The sequence below is a fragment of the Pinus tabuliformis genome, chromosome 4_1 (genome assembly GCF_031772625.1).
Source record: "Pinus tabuliformis cultivar Carrire ecotype Pingquan chromosome 4_1, CPIR1, whole genome shotgun sequence".
Classification (NCBI taxonomy): Eukaryota; Viridiplantae; Streptophyta; class Pinopsida; order Pinales; family Pinaceae; genus Pinus; species Pinus tabuliformis.
In genome coordinates, this window is record NC_142303.1 from 673054672 (window position 1) to 673071399 (window position 16728).

Sequence of the window (16728 nt, forward strand, 5' to 3'; positions counted from 1 at the left end):
TGCTCCCCTCTCCACTACTTAGAAAACAAATTGCCCAGGTAGATCTTAGATTCCCCTCATCACCCATCAACCACTGAGTCTCTGAATTAGGTAACGTTTTTCTATAAAATGCATGTTTTTGATACATTTTGTGACATTTTCCTATAAAATGCATGGTTTTGATACATTTTGTGACAAGTCCTAGTTTCAGTTCAATATCTTCTTCGTTGGTTCCGAGCTTATATATATAATTTTGGGCAAATTTAGGGTCTTTAAAAGCATGTATGTCTCGCATATCCAATCAAATAATCAAACGAACTTGAATTGCCTCCATATCTATGCATTTCTAAAATTTCATATTATATACTAGTTGTGTGGTTTAACCATAACTCTTTTATTGAACTGAGATGTTACCACCCAATATGAGGGTTATGTGTAATTCCATCCATGCTCAACGTGGAGTTGACACATGTCCCTTTTAAATTTAAAATAAAATATTCTCTTCTAGAAAATCAATGTCGACTCTCATAAAAAATAAAAATGAATATGCTATACGTGTTAATTACTTAGTTTTCTATCTCACTTAATATGTTTTTGTATACATTAATTAGAAGTAAGAAAATGTGTAATATGTTTAAACTTTATAATTTTTAAGAACATTTCGACATGGTATTTAAGTAAACTCTATGAAGATCTATGTTATCTAATTTACGTTGATCCCAACTTCACATATATGTATATGTTAAAAAAATAGTTATAAGAAAACATTATTATGTTCTATATAATAAAATATTCAATGTCTAAAGGAAAATATATTGAAAGTTACAAAATAAAATAAAAAATTTCAAGTATTTCCTAGTAAGAATAATAAAAGCAATATAGAGAATTCATTTATTTCTTAATATAAAATTAATATGTGACATTTACAAATATTAAGAATAAGAAAACAAAACAATGTTAGTTATCAATGAAATATTTTAATACAAACTAATATTGATGTATACTTCAAAATATATAATGTGAGAGATAAAATGTGTGGATGCACATGTTATGTAAAATATTTATTGTCAACTATGTATATAATATATGCTCTTTTAAAATTGAAAAAAAAATTATTGTTAAATATTTGGTCTTTTTTCACTCTCTTTTTTTTGCCAAAATCCAACAAAGGTTTTTTGAACAAGTTTAAATTATGTGCTCAATATAGCATCTAAAAATACAATTCAAACAATGAAAAATTAAATAGTAAATCTAAATATATATGTATATATGAATTTGATCCCTTTTACCTATATTAAATATGTAATTGAGATAAATCTATACTAATAATTAAATACCATTTTTTAATTTAATATATTTATTTATAATTAATGAAAATTAAAATATATAATTTTCATGATTAAAAATATAGCCATAATAATCAAATAACAATTTCTAATCTAATGGCTTGTGTTTAGTTCAGTCCTCAGGTGATTGGAGGAGGATGGCTAGGGTTTGTAGGCGAGGGTTCCGGGCGGAACCGCGATCAAGGCACGGTTAGGGGGCTTACAGACAGTTTCCGTGCGCAGGAGCAGGTGTAGGAAAGACAATTTTGGTTTGACTGGTAGCTGGAGGTTGAGTTTTTCGCTTATGCGGTCAGCTGGGAGGTAACATATTCACAGGAGCTGCTAGATTAACCTTTTTCCATTTGCGACAGTATAGGTCAAGGGTTTGCGCTGGCACCTAGACTGTTTTCGGCGCCATCCTCGGAACGGCATCCATAACCATGGTTAATCCAAACGAACTGGTTGATTTGGACCCGGAATTGGAGGACATTTTATCAGTTTGGGGGAAGGAACCTACAGCCCAAAATGTTGAACGGTATTTCGGGGGTTACGAGCTATCAAGGCTAGAACCGCCTCCTCATGTATCTCTGGAGACTAAACCCTCTTTCCTGCAGCTCAGTAAGGAAACTGACAGAAATTCTCTCAGGATTCGAAACCAGACATCCTTTGAGCAACCGGTCAGAGAGGATGCGACGGAGAGAGCGTCAAACGCTGCTATTTTTCTTGGTAACAGGGGAAAATCTGTTTCGGGCCGGAACTTTCTCTCAGGGGGCATCGAAGATATAGTAAATTTAGGGCTTGGAAAAGCAAGGGGCTCTGGAAGGGATTCTTCATTTTCTAGGGTTTCTCTTTCAAGAGACCCTCCCTTTCTTAAAGAAAGCATAGCAGGAGGTTTCGAAGGCCATAACGACAGTCAAGCGGGTGAGCCGGGAGGAATTGATGGTTCGCTGGTCAGTCAAAAAATAGTAGAAGACCCCTTCCTCGATTCCTCAGTCCCAGTTCAGTCTCGGCCGGAGTTATAAATCCCTTCGGTTCCGACCCAGGAAGAACCAGAATGGAACGGTGCTTTCGAGGAAGCCAGGGTCTCTGCCAAGGGAATTAGGAAAAAAGGAGAGAAAAGAAAAAACCAAAGACCGATTGGATCTCAGGAGTTGGAAGGAAATTTGGTCCTAGGTATGGAGGTCTCAATTGAAGAAACCCTAGGAGTAGCAGAATGCACCCTGGTCGGTAGGGCGAGAGGCAAGAAACTCTCGTCAGGGATTTTGCAAGCATGGGGAGAACAACAGTGTGTTTCTGACAAACCCCTAGGGTTTGAGGCATCCTGTTTAGATAAGGGATGGTTTATGCTCCGGTTCGTGGATAGGGAGGCAGCTGAATGGGTGCTTGAAAGAAATTGGATCATCGGGAACATCCCGGTTCTGTTGAAAAAATGGAGCCCCCTCTTTGACGCTATTAGAGAGAAAACCGACGTTTTTCCGGTCTGGGTAAGGGCCCCTGGCCTTCCTTCGTTCCTCTGGACTGAAGCAGTGTTTAAAGCCATTGGAAATAGATTGGGCTCTTTCCTGGAAGCCGACATGTCATTTTTGGAGACAAAGAACAGAGCAATGGCCCGCATTCTGGTGAGCCTAAACCCTAGCAGAGGTCTTGCCCAAAAAATAAATTTGCAGTACAAAGATTATGTATTTGAGCAGATTTTGGACTACGAGCACTTGCCCTTTCGGTGCCATAGGTGCCATGAGTATGGGCACCTTGCCAAGGACTGTCCGCTGTCCAGGAGAAGGAGGCGGTTTCGGAGGACCTCAGCTTTCACGGAGCAGGATTTCTTTCATGCACAGGTTCCTCAAGAGAAGGAAGGCTTGGTGGAGTAGATAGTTGAAGAAATGGAGACAGAGGGGACTCAGAAAGAGCCATCGCCCGAAGATCCTCAGCTCCGAGAACCGGCCAAGGTTACAAAATTGCAACCTGCGGAAGCAAAGGAGGACACTGTAAGGGATTCAATCGCTGATCAAAATCCTGCCAAAGATCCTGAAAAGGGTATGTGTTCAGATCTACCTCCTTCTCCTCTTCAATTTCCAGAACATAATTCTGAATCTCTGCATAAAATTCCCTCTCTTTCTCACAATCAAAACGAAGGCTTAAATGAAAACAAAGACACTTCAATGGGTGAACCTGATATTGAAACTATTTTGGCTGCCATGCCTTCCCTAAATTTGAATTGTGAAGATGTTTGGCCTCCTCTTGTTCCCCCGATACCTCACACCCCCTGCCCCTATAACCTTAGATCCTTGGGAGGAAAGCCTGGGTCGTCAGGATTAGTTGGAGGTTTAGGGAAGTTGGTCCCTCAAGGTTTCTCCAGAAATAAGAGAGGAAGAAAATCGGACTTATCTAAGGCCAAATTAAAAGAAAAATTCGATGTAGCTAATGGAAAAAAACACTCAATTCCTGGGGTTCTTAGAGCGGTGCAGACCCCTGATTCTGTTATCAAATGATTCTGTCTTCTTGGAATTGTAGGGGTTTGGCTAGTAAACCTAAAAAATTGGCCCTTAGAGATTGGATCCAAAACTCTAAATCTGAAATTCTTTTTCTCCAAGAGACTCTTGGAAAAGGAACTGAAGTGGAAACAATGCTAAGTGCTCTCCTGCCAGGGTGGAAATTCTCAGCAGTGGATTCATTGGGCCATTCTGGAGGTCTTGCAATTGGGTATAAAGAAGGGAGAATAAAGGTAATAAATCAATGGGGGATGAAGCATGTAATGGGCTTGGAGATTATTTCCCCCGACCTCGCTCTTCCCATTTCAATTGTAAATATTTATGGCCCCTGTCAAGGAAGGGAGATATTCTGGAATGGCCTGATGGCCAAATCCTTGATGAAGTCTTCTCTGTTGATTGTGGTAGGTGACCTAAATTTCTCAGTAGGGAGAGCAGAGGCTTGGGGTCCATCGGCCAGGGAAGACCCCTTGTCGGATTTTTTCCTCAATCTCCTCTCAGACAACAATCTCATTGACCCCTCCCCGATCAAACTCAAGCCAACCTGGAGGAATAGAAGAGCAGGGGAGGCTCGAGTAGCTAAAAGATTGGATTGTTTTCTTTTATCTGAAGATTTAATTTCAAAGGTCCCTATTCTCAGACAGTGGGTTGATGAGATAGGTATCTCTGATCACTTCCATATTTTTTGGATCTCTCCTTCCCCCCAAAGCCTCCTGCCCCCTTTAAATTCAATTCCTCTTGGTTACAAGATCCTTCCTTCAATAAGCTCTTCAAGGAAACTTGGATTCATCCGGATAGAAGCGCAAGAGAGGACAAAAGTTTCCTATTTATGGAAAATCTTAAGAGATTGAAGAAAGCAACTATCTCCTGGGCAAAGGACAGGAAGGTTAAATAGAATGAAGATTTGATCAGGATCAGGGAGGAACTGAAGAAATTGGAGAGTACTGAGGAGGATGGATATATTTCGCAGGCTTCTAAGGATAGAATCCTCCATCTGGAAAAACTTCAGAACCAAATCGTCTTGGACAAGGAAGAGGAATGGAGGCTCAAGAGCAGGGCAATATGGCTAAAAGTGGGTGATGAAAACACCAGTTTTTCTCATAATTATGCCAAAGGAAGAAAATCAGCAAACACCATCTGGAGTCTTAAAGACGAAGAAGGAAGGGAGATCAGTAGTTTTCAGGCCTCTCTGGTTTAGGATAGAGACATTTCCAGAGATTATTCTCAGATTCGGGAGAGGCCACCATAGCAGAGGTTATTAGAACTGCGCAATGCTTTCCAAGATTTGTCGAAGAGGGAGAAGTAGAAGAATTATTAAACCCCGTATCCAAGGAGGAGGTTGAAGCTGCTATGAAAATTATGGCCAAGGATAAAAGCCCCGGGCCTGACGGGTGGACTATAGAACTCTTCCTCTTTTTCTTTGATTTAATTGGTTCTGAAATCACTGATGTAGTAGAAGAATCAAGACAGAAAGGAGAAGTCTACAACCCTTTCAATTCAATTTTTCTAGCTCTCATTCCAATGAAGGACGATCCGAAGAATTTTGAAGACTTCATGCCGATCTCCTTATGCAACTGTATAAATTAGATTATTGCAAAGGTGATAGCTATTAGAATAGTTCCTATTCTGTCAAGAAACATCTCAATGGAAAAATTTGGGTTTTTAAATGGAAGACAAATCCACGAAGCCATTGGAGTAGCACAGGAGCTATTACACAGTGTCAGACAAAAGAAAAAGAAGGGAGTGGTTCTTAAAATAGATCTCTCCAAAGCCTATGATCGAATCAATTGGATTTATCTGCGGTTGCTTCTAACTCATCTGGGCTTCAATTATTCTTTCATCAGTTGGATTATGGGTTGCATCTCCAATGTCAGTTATGCAGTTCTTATCAATGGAGCAGCTTCACCTTTTTTCAGAGGTCAAAGAGGCTTAAGGCAAGGTTGCCCTTTATCTCCTCTTCTGTTTCTTCTAGTGGCAGAAGGGTTAAGCAGGTTGATTCATAAAGCTAGAAGAGAGGAGAAGGTAAAAGGTATCGAGGTAGAAATAAATCTTTTCATCACTCATGTCCTTTTCATTGATGACATTTTGATTTTATCAAATGGATCGTATAATGAACTTAAGGAACTAAAATGCATATTAGATCTTTTTTCTGAAAGCTACTGGCATGCAGATAAATTCCAGGAAGTCTCAGGTTTCTGTGGCAGATATTGACAGAAGGGAAAGAACCACGTTGCTTAATCTATTTCCTTTCCAATATCAACCTCTGGATTCCCCCCTCAAATATTTGGGGTTTTGGTTAAAACCGGCAGCATACAAGAAAGAGGATTGGAACTGGCTCATAGCCAAGTTAGAAGCCAGAATTTCTCATTGGAGTGTCAAATGGCTTTCGAGAGCTGGTAGACTGACCCTCATCAAATCTGTACTGTTACCCATTCCAGTATACTGGGCAGCCTTAACCTGGGTTCCTAAAGGAGTGTTGGAGAAAATCAGAAGGATATGCTGTAGATTCTTATGGGCAGGCTCAAAAGAAAGTTCAATTCTTCCCTGGGTGGCATGGGATAAGTTGGCTAGGCCAAAAAAATGGGGAGGTTGGGGGTTAAAAAGGCTCCCTGAGTTTAGTCTTTCTTTGGCAGCTAAATCAGGATGGAGATTAATCTCGTTGGAGAAATTATGGACAAGGGTGGTCAAAAGAAAATACATAGGTCCAGTCTCTTTGGAAGATTGGATAAGGAGCCACGAAAAGATAAAGAAGAATGTCTCAGTCATTTGGAAAGCCACGGTGGAGGCATTCTCAGTGATAGAACAAGGGCTGGCGTGGAAGATAGGAGACAGAAGACAAATAAGGATTGGCAGGGATCCCTGGGTAGGTTGTAATGAATCCTTTGCCTTATCCCCAGGCTTGCTCAGACATTTAGGAAGTAAGGGCATTTTAACTCTAAATCAGGTGGAGAAAACAGGCCATTCTACTATATGGGGACAGGATTGGAAAAATGATGAAGAGCTAGGAATAAACATCAGGTGGAAGAACGAATGGTGCTCTTTCATTCAAGAACTCCATCGCTCCAATGTTAGGCTTAAAAACGAACCAGACTTGCTGATCTGGGCTCAGGGGGAAACAGGTGAATACTCCCCAAAAGACGGATATAATTTCTTAATGCAAAAGAAAGGTTGGGGAAACCCAGAATGGTGGTCAAAACACATTTGGAAGTTAAAATGCCCAGCAAAGGCCATGATCTTCTTTTGGTGTATGCTAAAAAGGAAAGTTCCAACTTGGGACATTTTGCGAGCCAGAGACTTGGCTGGGCCAGGGAGGTGCCCCTTGTGTAAGATAGAAGAGGAATCAATAATTCATCTCTTTATATCCTGTGCAGAATCAAAAAAGATCTGGGGGGAGTTAATGAGATTGCTCAACATTAAGGCGCAGTGGGGGATTTAACCCTTGGAATACGCTTGGAGTAGATGGTGGCAGAACTACCCGGAGGGGAACATGAGAAACCTCCCTCTTATCTTCTTTTGGGGGGTGTGGATAGCGAGGAATAAAAGTCTGTTTCAAGACAAAGACACTCCAACATCTGTCACAGCTATTAACTGTGCAGCCATTTACTCTGCCATCCCTATCCCTGAAGCAAAAAATCCCCACTCACATCACAAGCCTGTTATTATCCAGGAGGGCATGCCCTGGGCTTTTTTCGACGGAGCATCTCAAAATAACAAGGCCGGTGCAGGATTTGCATTCATCTGAATCCTGATCACTCTCTAAAAGCATCTGTAGGTCTAGGTTTTGGCACTAACAACTTTGTTGAGCTGTCCGCCTTGCGCCTTCTTCTTTGCTGGCTTCTTCAAAGAAACATCTTCACAATTCAAATTTTTGGAGACTCTTTGAATGTCATAAACTAGGTTAATGGGAGTGCTATATGTCAAAATCAAATTCTGAAGATCATTTTAGAAGAAATATTGCATTTAAAGTCATCATTTAATAGTTTTATCATCAACCATGTCTACAGGGATAAAAACGAGGAAGCAGACCAGCTTTCTAACACTGGTTTACAACAAGCTCTGGGAAGCTGGTCAATAGTTGAATTAAGACAGGGGCAGTCCTTTACCTCGTTTCGGCCTCCTTTTGCTCCTCCACAGTGATCGCGGCTCTATATTTCTTTATGTTCTGGTTCATGGGCACCACTGTTTATACTTCCAGCATCTTTTTCTGTTATATTTCGAGTATTGCAATCAGAAATCTCTCTTTATACTTTTCATAACAGCATGATTTTGTGAACTTACAGCCATGTAAGGGGTTGTTTTCCTTCTCTGAAGGAGACCTTAAAATATTTCCGTTAATTTTTCTAAGCCTCCTGAAGGGAGGAAGACATGATAGTTATTATCAAACTTCTATTACAACAGTATAGGATATATTTCAAACTTCTCAATCAGTCAAGAAAGACTGAGATTTTTTGTGTTTTTAAAGAATGACAAATCAGCAAGCATCTGAATCATCAGAAATGCTAAAAGCATATGCAATGTAACTTTTTATTTTCTTGATAAAAAGTTAGCTTTTTTCTTCCGAAAAAAAAACAATTTCTAATCTAATATATTTATATATAATTAATTAAAATTAAAAAATATAACATTCATAATTAACAATATAGTCATAATAATCTATAATTAGATTTTTTATATTACACTTGAATGATGCAGCCTAACATTGTGGCGAAAACATAGAGAAAGAACCAATAAATTCAAGCTCTTAATATAAATCCATTATAATATAAATACAAAGGGATGCACCACTGAGGTGGATGGTCGAAATTGCTCAAATTGACACCATCATATGGAATATGTGAGATTTTTTTTTTTTTCACGATTACTAGAAATCAATTATTTTGTAAAAATCCATGATATTATTTTATATATGATCATACTATCCATTTTTGAATAAAACCATAGAGTTTTAATATTATTATCATGTTGTGTTATTTTATATATGATCATAGTATCCATTTTTGAATAAAACCATAGAGTTTTAATATTATTATCATGTTGTTGGAACGTATCCACCATCTTTCATTGTATTGTCAGAACTGAGTAGAAAAAGAATGATCCAATAAAGTAACAAAACAAAAATTGGACAAATAAATGCAAAACATTCAATAATTTTATAGAATCATAAAATTGTTGTGATTATCGATTCAAGTGAGCTACACTTCCATTTACTAATGAATACTCTCATCCATACCAACTAACCGGAAGTCCTAAAAAATACTGTCACCCAGCACTAATAACCTGGTGAAAAGCCCACTCCCAGACCCCTTTCGAAAATTTGATAAGATGTGTAAGGGTGGGTTTCTTACTGGAAAATGCGCAATTCTTGACAGCCAACCATATGCGACCAATTTGAGTGAATGAAAATTCCTCTGAATTCCATTATTTTCCAATTCTACCCATTTCAATGTGCTACACAACTAGGACGTTACAACAAACGATTACAATTACAAGCTTATCGCATATTGTAATGCATAGGGTTGTGAGCCGCAAAGCACTATTCTCATACCACTCCGTCACTAATTGGTTTGAGCAGTTTCGAAAATCAATCGAAATTTTAACATTTCAGCTGTATACAGAATACAGTATCTTCAAACCCTCTTGAACGAAAACAGATTATAAGACACGTCCGTTAACTGAACAGAACTCAGAATCTCATGAGCACCGCTCAGCCTTTATATAAATGAAAATATGAGTTTGCTCCATTGCAATCATGAAAGTTGTATGAGTTGGCTTGTCGTGGTCATCGGAAACGGTATGGTGAAGCGCACGAAACACATGATGCCCTTATTTCCGTTTTAAAATCATGCGTTGTGGATGGAACAACAGACGCTATGGTGGTCACAAAAATGGCATGCCAATCATGATTTTAGCATGTACATATATTTTAGAGCATTGTGAGTTCGTTCGATTCGGCCGAATTATTTGTAAAATATCGATTAGTTTTATGGTAAAAAGGATTATATCCGCAAAACATCTCAAAGCCAAGGAAACTTATTCAATAGAGCTTTCTCCTTACCTAAATTGTCACAAGTCACAAAACATTAATGGATTGTAGTTTGACAACAGTCAGCCAGCAGGGCAGAGCCCAGCAAGACGCATTTTCATTCATATTTAAAGTAGATTGGGTAGATTTTAAAACATATAAGAGAATATTTTCTGAAACATACTGCTCATATTTTTGGAATTGAAACTTTTATGATCCAATTATTTATCTACCGTGCGAATTCTTATTCGAAATGAACTTGGTATTCTTATTCGAACTGAATTCGAATACCAGGTTCGAATTCGAATTAGATTAAAAAAAAAATCAATTTGATAAAAATTTGGCATTCTGTTTTAAAACAATTGATTTAATTATTTTAAATTCTACCAGATTTATTTTTAATCTGAATGGAAAATAAGTCTTGATTGGCTGTGCAGTCACTACATGTGAGATTTTAACACAATGTTTAATACAATTTTTGAGGTCTTAATTTTTTATAAAAAAAAAGTGTGTATTGTCTTAAATATTGTCTTTAAGCAGGTATCTCAAAATTAATGTCTTAAAAATTTCTCTATAAAAACAATATAGAACACATATTATTATTGTCTCTATAAAGACACAAATTATTGTCTCTCTAGATACAATTTATTTCATTTCTCTAGATATAATTTCACTTCTCTCTTTAGAGAAACTTTCATTTCTCTCTTTAGAGGCAATTTAAGGTGGTTCCAACATTTAAAGTTCCCAAATATTGATTTTAATTACCTTAAATCTCTATTTTTATGAAAAAAAAAAGAATAAATTCCTTTTTTTTAAAGCTAACAACAAAATCATTTTAAATCTAAACGAAAAAATCTATAACTTAACAATTCTTGAAAGCAACCTTGAAAATAATAAGGCAGCACGCTTACATTTTCTAAAAATGCATTCATGTCATTGAATTTGAACATACAAGATCCTCATTTGGAATTTCATTTCATGACATATTATGAGGCAAAATACAATAGAGTTTACTCTCTGACATATAAATCCAAAATCTTGAACCACATTAAATGGTGGAAAATTAAATTTTACAAGAGAGTTTACTCTATGCCATAAATCCAAAAGCTTGAATCACTTTAAATTGTGGACAATGTGGTTAGCTCCACAATTTCAATACCCTTGTATAATTGGAATTGGCTTCATTGAGAACAAAAAATTGTAAGAATGTATATGCATTTTAATTTACAAAATGGCTTCCTTGAAAACAAAAAAATTGTTAAATAGTGAATCCATACAGGTGAGGATGGTTTTGGATAGGGGAGGAATGCCTGTTGTAGAGTTTTGTGAACCCAACGTTTCAGACTACAAAGTGAGTCCATCATCAGGGGATGCGTCAATAGATAATCTTCAACATTAATGATGTATCCAAGAGCTATGATCATCCAAAACCATCATCACCTCATGGATTCACTATTTAACAACATCAAGTCCTACCATGGAAGGGATATGATGGACAATGCATCAGGTTTTGAAAAATTAAGATTATCCAGAGCTAAACTCATTCTCACATCATTCTTTAATAACCCAGGTATATATATATATATATATATATATATATATATATATATATATATATAATCATAGCTCTTGGATACATCATTAATGTTGAAGATTATCTATTGACGCATCCCCTGATGATGGACTCACTTTGTAGTCCGAAACGTTGGGTTCACAAAACTCTACAACAGGTCATTCCTCCCCTATCCAAAACAAAAAAAATTGTAAGAATGTATATGCATTCTAATTTACAAATTGGCTTCCTTGATAACAAAAAATTATAAGAATGTATATGCATTCAAATTTACAATTGATTGGCAATCCTATCTTCATGAAGGTTTTACAAAAATAGAAAATTGGCATCGGTCAAGGGAACATGGTATAGTATTTCATTATCACTTTCTTGAACATGATATAGTATTTCTTCATTATCATTTTCTTTACCTCGCTGATTCCCCAACAGTGTTGGTACAGACTAGAAAATGATACTCCAAAAGATATTTTGTGGAATATCCAAAAACCCTTCATTTCTACCTATTGTTACTGCTACCTATTATTATTGCTGCAAAAAGGCCCACAATTTTTAGACCAAAAAAAAATAGAATGGTAGAAGTAACGTAAGAGAAAACTATCAAAAGGAACGTGTGTCAAATGAGTTTTCACAATGACCACGAAACAAAATGTTACCTCTATTTGGGGGATACACGGGATACATGGTATAAAGAAGTTTTAATCTTTCCATCAACAGAAGTAGAGAAAATTAATGTGATCATTGAAAGAAAAAAAACATAAAACTTAAAATAATTTATTTTACTTATGTTTTAAAGAAACTAATTTTCTCTAATTATGTCGTAAGGCGTTCCCTTTGAAATCAACACCCCCGGCTACTACCGTGTGTGATTATGGACCATCGATTATCTATATTAGACGATAGAAGCATCTTCTACCGTCAGATTAATAGCTAAAAACAGTTACTAACTCCCAGCAACTATACAGTGAAGATGGATACCTCCACATGGTTACTAACTCCCCAGCAATTGAGAGATGAAGATTGATACTCCACATGGTTCATAACTCCCCAGCAATTGCGCGACAAAGATTGATACAGTTACATGGACGCTCCTTCTGCTTTGTATCGACTCTTCCACGCCTCTTTCTCAATGACCCCACATTCCTCGCAGTTTCTCCCACCAACACTAATAATAGATATTTCAGAACAAATGGTTTGGAATGACTACACGTGTCGCTTTATGAACAAACCATCTTACCCTTGCTGCCATTTAAATATGGCGACACGCCTCTTCTTCTTCATTGCATTTTACAGTATTGGCTGATTTTCTGAACGCGATCTCTATGCTCTCTTCCGTTTGATTTCCTTCAGGTATCAATTTTCTCTATCTTTTTCGTCTTTCATGCAGTCTACCATTCTGTCTATCTTTGATCTTTGTTTTGAATCCTTTCCCTGTTGTCTTCCGCTTTTTCTTCTAGATTTTAGACATATAGATGGTGTCAGGTTATGCTCTTTCTGTTAACTTGTCGTTGTATCCCACGAGGATTCATTTTGCTCTCTTGTTTTTGGTTTTAAATTATTTAACTTGCTCGAGATCTGTAAAAGATGATTTCGGCTACGAGTGTAGATTGCGAAATTCGGGAGCTTTTTTGGCTTATTTACGCCTTTAAATGTTAATCAGGGTTTCTAATTATGTTCCGTGATTAAGCAGGTTGTGTATTGTGTTGATTTCGTTTAAAGATGCAGATATTCGTGAAGACCTTGACCGGTAAGACCATAACCCTTGAGGTGGAGAGCTCTGATACCATCGACAATGTAAAGGCCAAGATTCAGGACAAAGAGGGAATTCCACCAGACCAGCAGCGTCTCATCTTTACCGGTAAGCAGTTGGAAGATGGACGCACTCTCGCCAACTACAACATCCAAAAGGAATCCACTCTTCACCTTGTCCTCTGTCTTAGAGGTGGGATGCAGATCTTTGTCAAGACCCTGACCGGGAAGAAAATTACCCTGGAAGTTGAGAGTTCTGACACAATTGACAATGTCAAGGCCAAGATCCAAGACAGGAAGGGGATTCCACCGGATCAATAGAGGTTGATCTTTGCTGGAAAGCAAATTGAGGACAGACGCACTCTTGTCGATTGCAACATCCAGAAGGAGTTGACTCTTCACCTTGTCCTTCGGCTCAGAGGCGGGATGCAAATCTTTGTGAAAACCCTGATCGACAAGACCATCAACAGAGATTGATCTTTGCTGGGAAGGAACTTGAAGATGGGAGGACTCTGGCGGATTACAACATTCAGAAGGAGTCAACCCTGCATCTTGTCCTTCGGCTCCGTGGTGGTATGCAAATATTTGTGAAGACGTCGACAGGCAAGACAATCACACTGGAGGTTGAGAGCTCCGATACAATTGATATCGTAAAAGCGAAAATTTAGGACAAGGAAGGGATTCCTCCTGATCAGCAGAGGCTCATATTTTCTAGTAAATGGCTGGAGGATGGGCGAACTCTGGCCGAATATAAAATCCAAAAGGAGTCTACACTTCACCTTGTTTTGCATCTGCGTGGTGGGTGTCGAAATTCTTGACATATATTTTAATGAATAGGGTCTAAACGCGCATTTCATTGAATTCTTAGCTAGTTGGCAATTAAATACACTATCAAATATGTTCTACTGGTTATTTTTAGTATGTTGTTATGTGGCACTCTTATGAAGAGAATTTTCAATAAAAATTAAAGCTTTGCAGGTTAATTTTATGATGTTTTGTGATGTGTTCATGAACTATTGCTCTGGAACTCGTTTTCCAAAAATAATATTATGATATTATATATCTTAGATATATTTTCCAGTGGTTTTATTAGAAAATTTTAAAGTTATAAGTTGTAAATAATTAATTAATTTTTTCGAAGGGCTAAAAATGATGAAAAGGAATAGAATGATAAAACATAGATATTTTAGAACGTTGATATCATTGAAAACTTTGTTTATGATTTTAAACTTCATCGAATCTGAGAGGACATGGCACCTAACCTTTTTTAAAGGTTAAAAATATGAAAACCGAAACAGATTCCAACTTGACCCATTCTTTATTCAAGAGATTGTCTTCAAATTCTGAAATTGCGGAATTTATTGATTCTATAACATGGTCTTTGTTGGTAAACACTTTATAAGACTTTGTTGTTTTTACTCGTGTTTGAAGTGTAAGACTTTTTAAAGTGTTTTACCAAGCTTTTGATAAATATATCATCATCACTTTATTATTCCTCTAAGTCTTCCACCTCAATATTGTTCCCAAGTGAATTAGGGTTGCTTTTTAACAATAGGATTGCTCTTTTTTTGCATCATTTTTTTCTCTTTTGTTGTTGTTTTTCCCTTTGAATAGTCCCAAATTTCTCCTTTACTTTTTAACTCATGCTCACCCAAAATTTTCACTAATCCCTAACGGCAAGATTAATTTTGGATTTCCAGGGTTTTCTTTAAAGTTTTATGGTATCACCTAGAATTTTCACTAACCCATAATGGCAAACTTAATTTTAGATTTCCAGGGTTTTCTTTAAACTAATATGAAAACAAAATAGAATTTTTACTAACCCATAATGGGAAATTTTTGAATAGTCCCAAATTTCCCGTTTATTTTTTAACTCATGCTCACCCAAAATTTTCACTAATCCATAATGGAAAACTTAATTTTGGATTTCCGGGGTTTTCTTTAAAGTTCTATGAGATCACCTAGAATTTTCACTAACCCCTAATGGAAAACTTAATTTTAGATTTCCAGGGTTTTCTTAAAACTAATATGAAAATAAAATAGAATTTTCACTAACCCATAATGGCAAATTTAATTTTGGATTTCCAGGGTTTTCTTTAAACTGCTATGAAAATAAAATAGAAGGATAAGTTTCTTTGTACTTTCCATATAAATCTACAACCTTGGAATTCCCATCTTATGATTTATTCCCCTAGATTTTGAAGTAAATGTTCCATCTCTATGAATGGAAACCATCCAACATTGTAGTGCATTTCTTACGTGCATTTCTTACATTTTGGATAATCCAGCAAAATCTTAGCCCCTTTTGGCTCACTTCGAACTACAAAACCCATGGATTCTTCTTCATGAAGCTCTTTGGAATTCCCATCTTACAATTTGTTCACCTAGATGTTTAAGTAAATGTTCCATCTCTGTGAATGTAAACCATCTAACGTTGTAGTGCATTTCTTACGTTTTGGATAATCTAGCAAAATCTTAACCCCTTTTGGTTCACTTCGAAGTACAAAACCCATTTCTCAGAGACATAACATAATGCATGTGTGTATACTTCATGCTTATTGTAATGCATGTGTGTATACTTCATGCTTATTGTTTAACAGTTGACCAAATAGAATGGGAAGAAAAGTTGGTTTAATAGACTTTGGTAGGCATGAAAATTGTTGAGGATTGTCGTTCATGCCAAATCATGACATGATAAGTAGGTTGAGGTCATGGGATTGTACCATCACTATTCAACATGCATTTAAACTCTTAATTACGCCATAAGGCATTTCCTCTGAAATTAATTCCCCTCTCTGCCCACCTGTCATCCTTGTACACCATAGGATCCTATGTTAGACAATTGCAAAAGTTTCAACCATTCGATCAAAATGGTTACAAAATGGTTACAAATTCGTTTGGGAAATGGTTTGTGCAATGGTCAGCATAACCGATTACAGCATGGTATAAATCTCATTACTTTTGGCTTCGTAGTGTCTACAGAGTGCAAGAGGAGAGCAGCGGCTACAGAGCGCAGGAGGAAAACTAGAGTTGTGATGCCTGACGAGTAGAACGACGCAACTTTCTGGGTGTTCATTTCGGACATCAGCGTTTTTGTTTCTTCCGGTGAGCCAGGCTCTTGTCCTGGCCTTCATTGGGTGCCTGTGCTGCGAAAGCATTCTGAAACCTGGCGGATGGCGGATCCAGGGCATGGGTAGTCATATTGTTTTTTATTTGCAGTGGCGAATCCTTCCATGCAGGTATCTTGATTGGTGAGACCTACGCTGAGAAATGTCTTCACATCGCCAGGAGCGTTTGAGCTAAACTTGGAGAGGGATTGGGGAGAGATCATTGACTGTCATATCCAGTAGTTCGAGATAGTCCTCGAGAGCTTCCCATTCTAATCCAAGGGCCACTCCCCGTGTCAGCTTTGAACTGACCATGAATGTCCTCTCCACTATGCCAATCAATGCCTTCACCATAACATTGACAACCTGAGGATGATTTGCTTTCGTGGATTCAACGGAGAATCGTGCGAGAGTCAAAGCGCAGACCTGTGGGTGGGCCATCCTGTTGCAAGCTCCTTTTAGAAATTCATTTGATGTTTGAATCACCTTA

General features: G+C 37.4%; 1 pseudogene; it reads left to right on the forward strand.

Moving 5' to 3' along the window:
- The first annotated feature begins 12896 nt into the window (after positions 1–12896).
- Positions 12897–13949, forward strand: LOC149177894 (polyubiquitin 11-like; annotated as a pseudogene).
- Positions 13950–16728: the final 2779 nt, after the last annotated feature.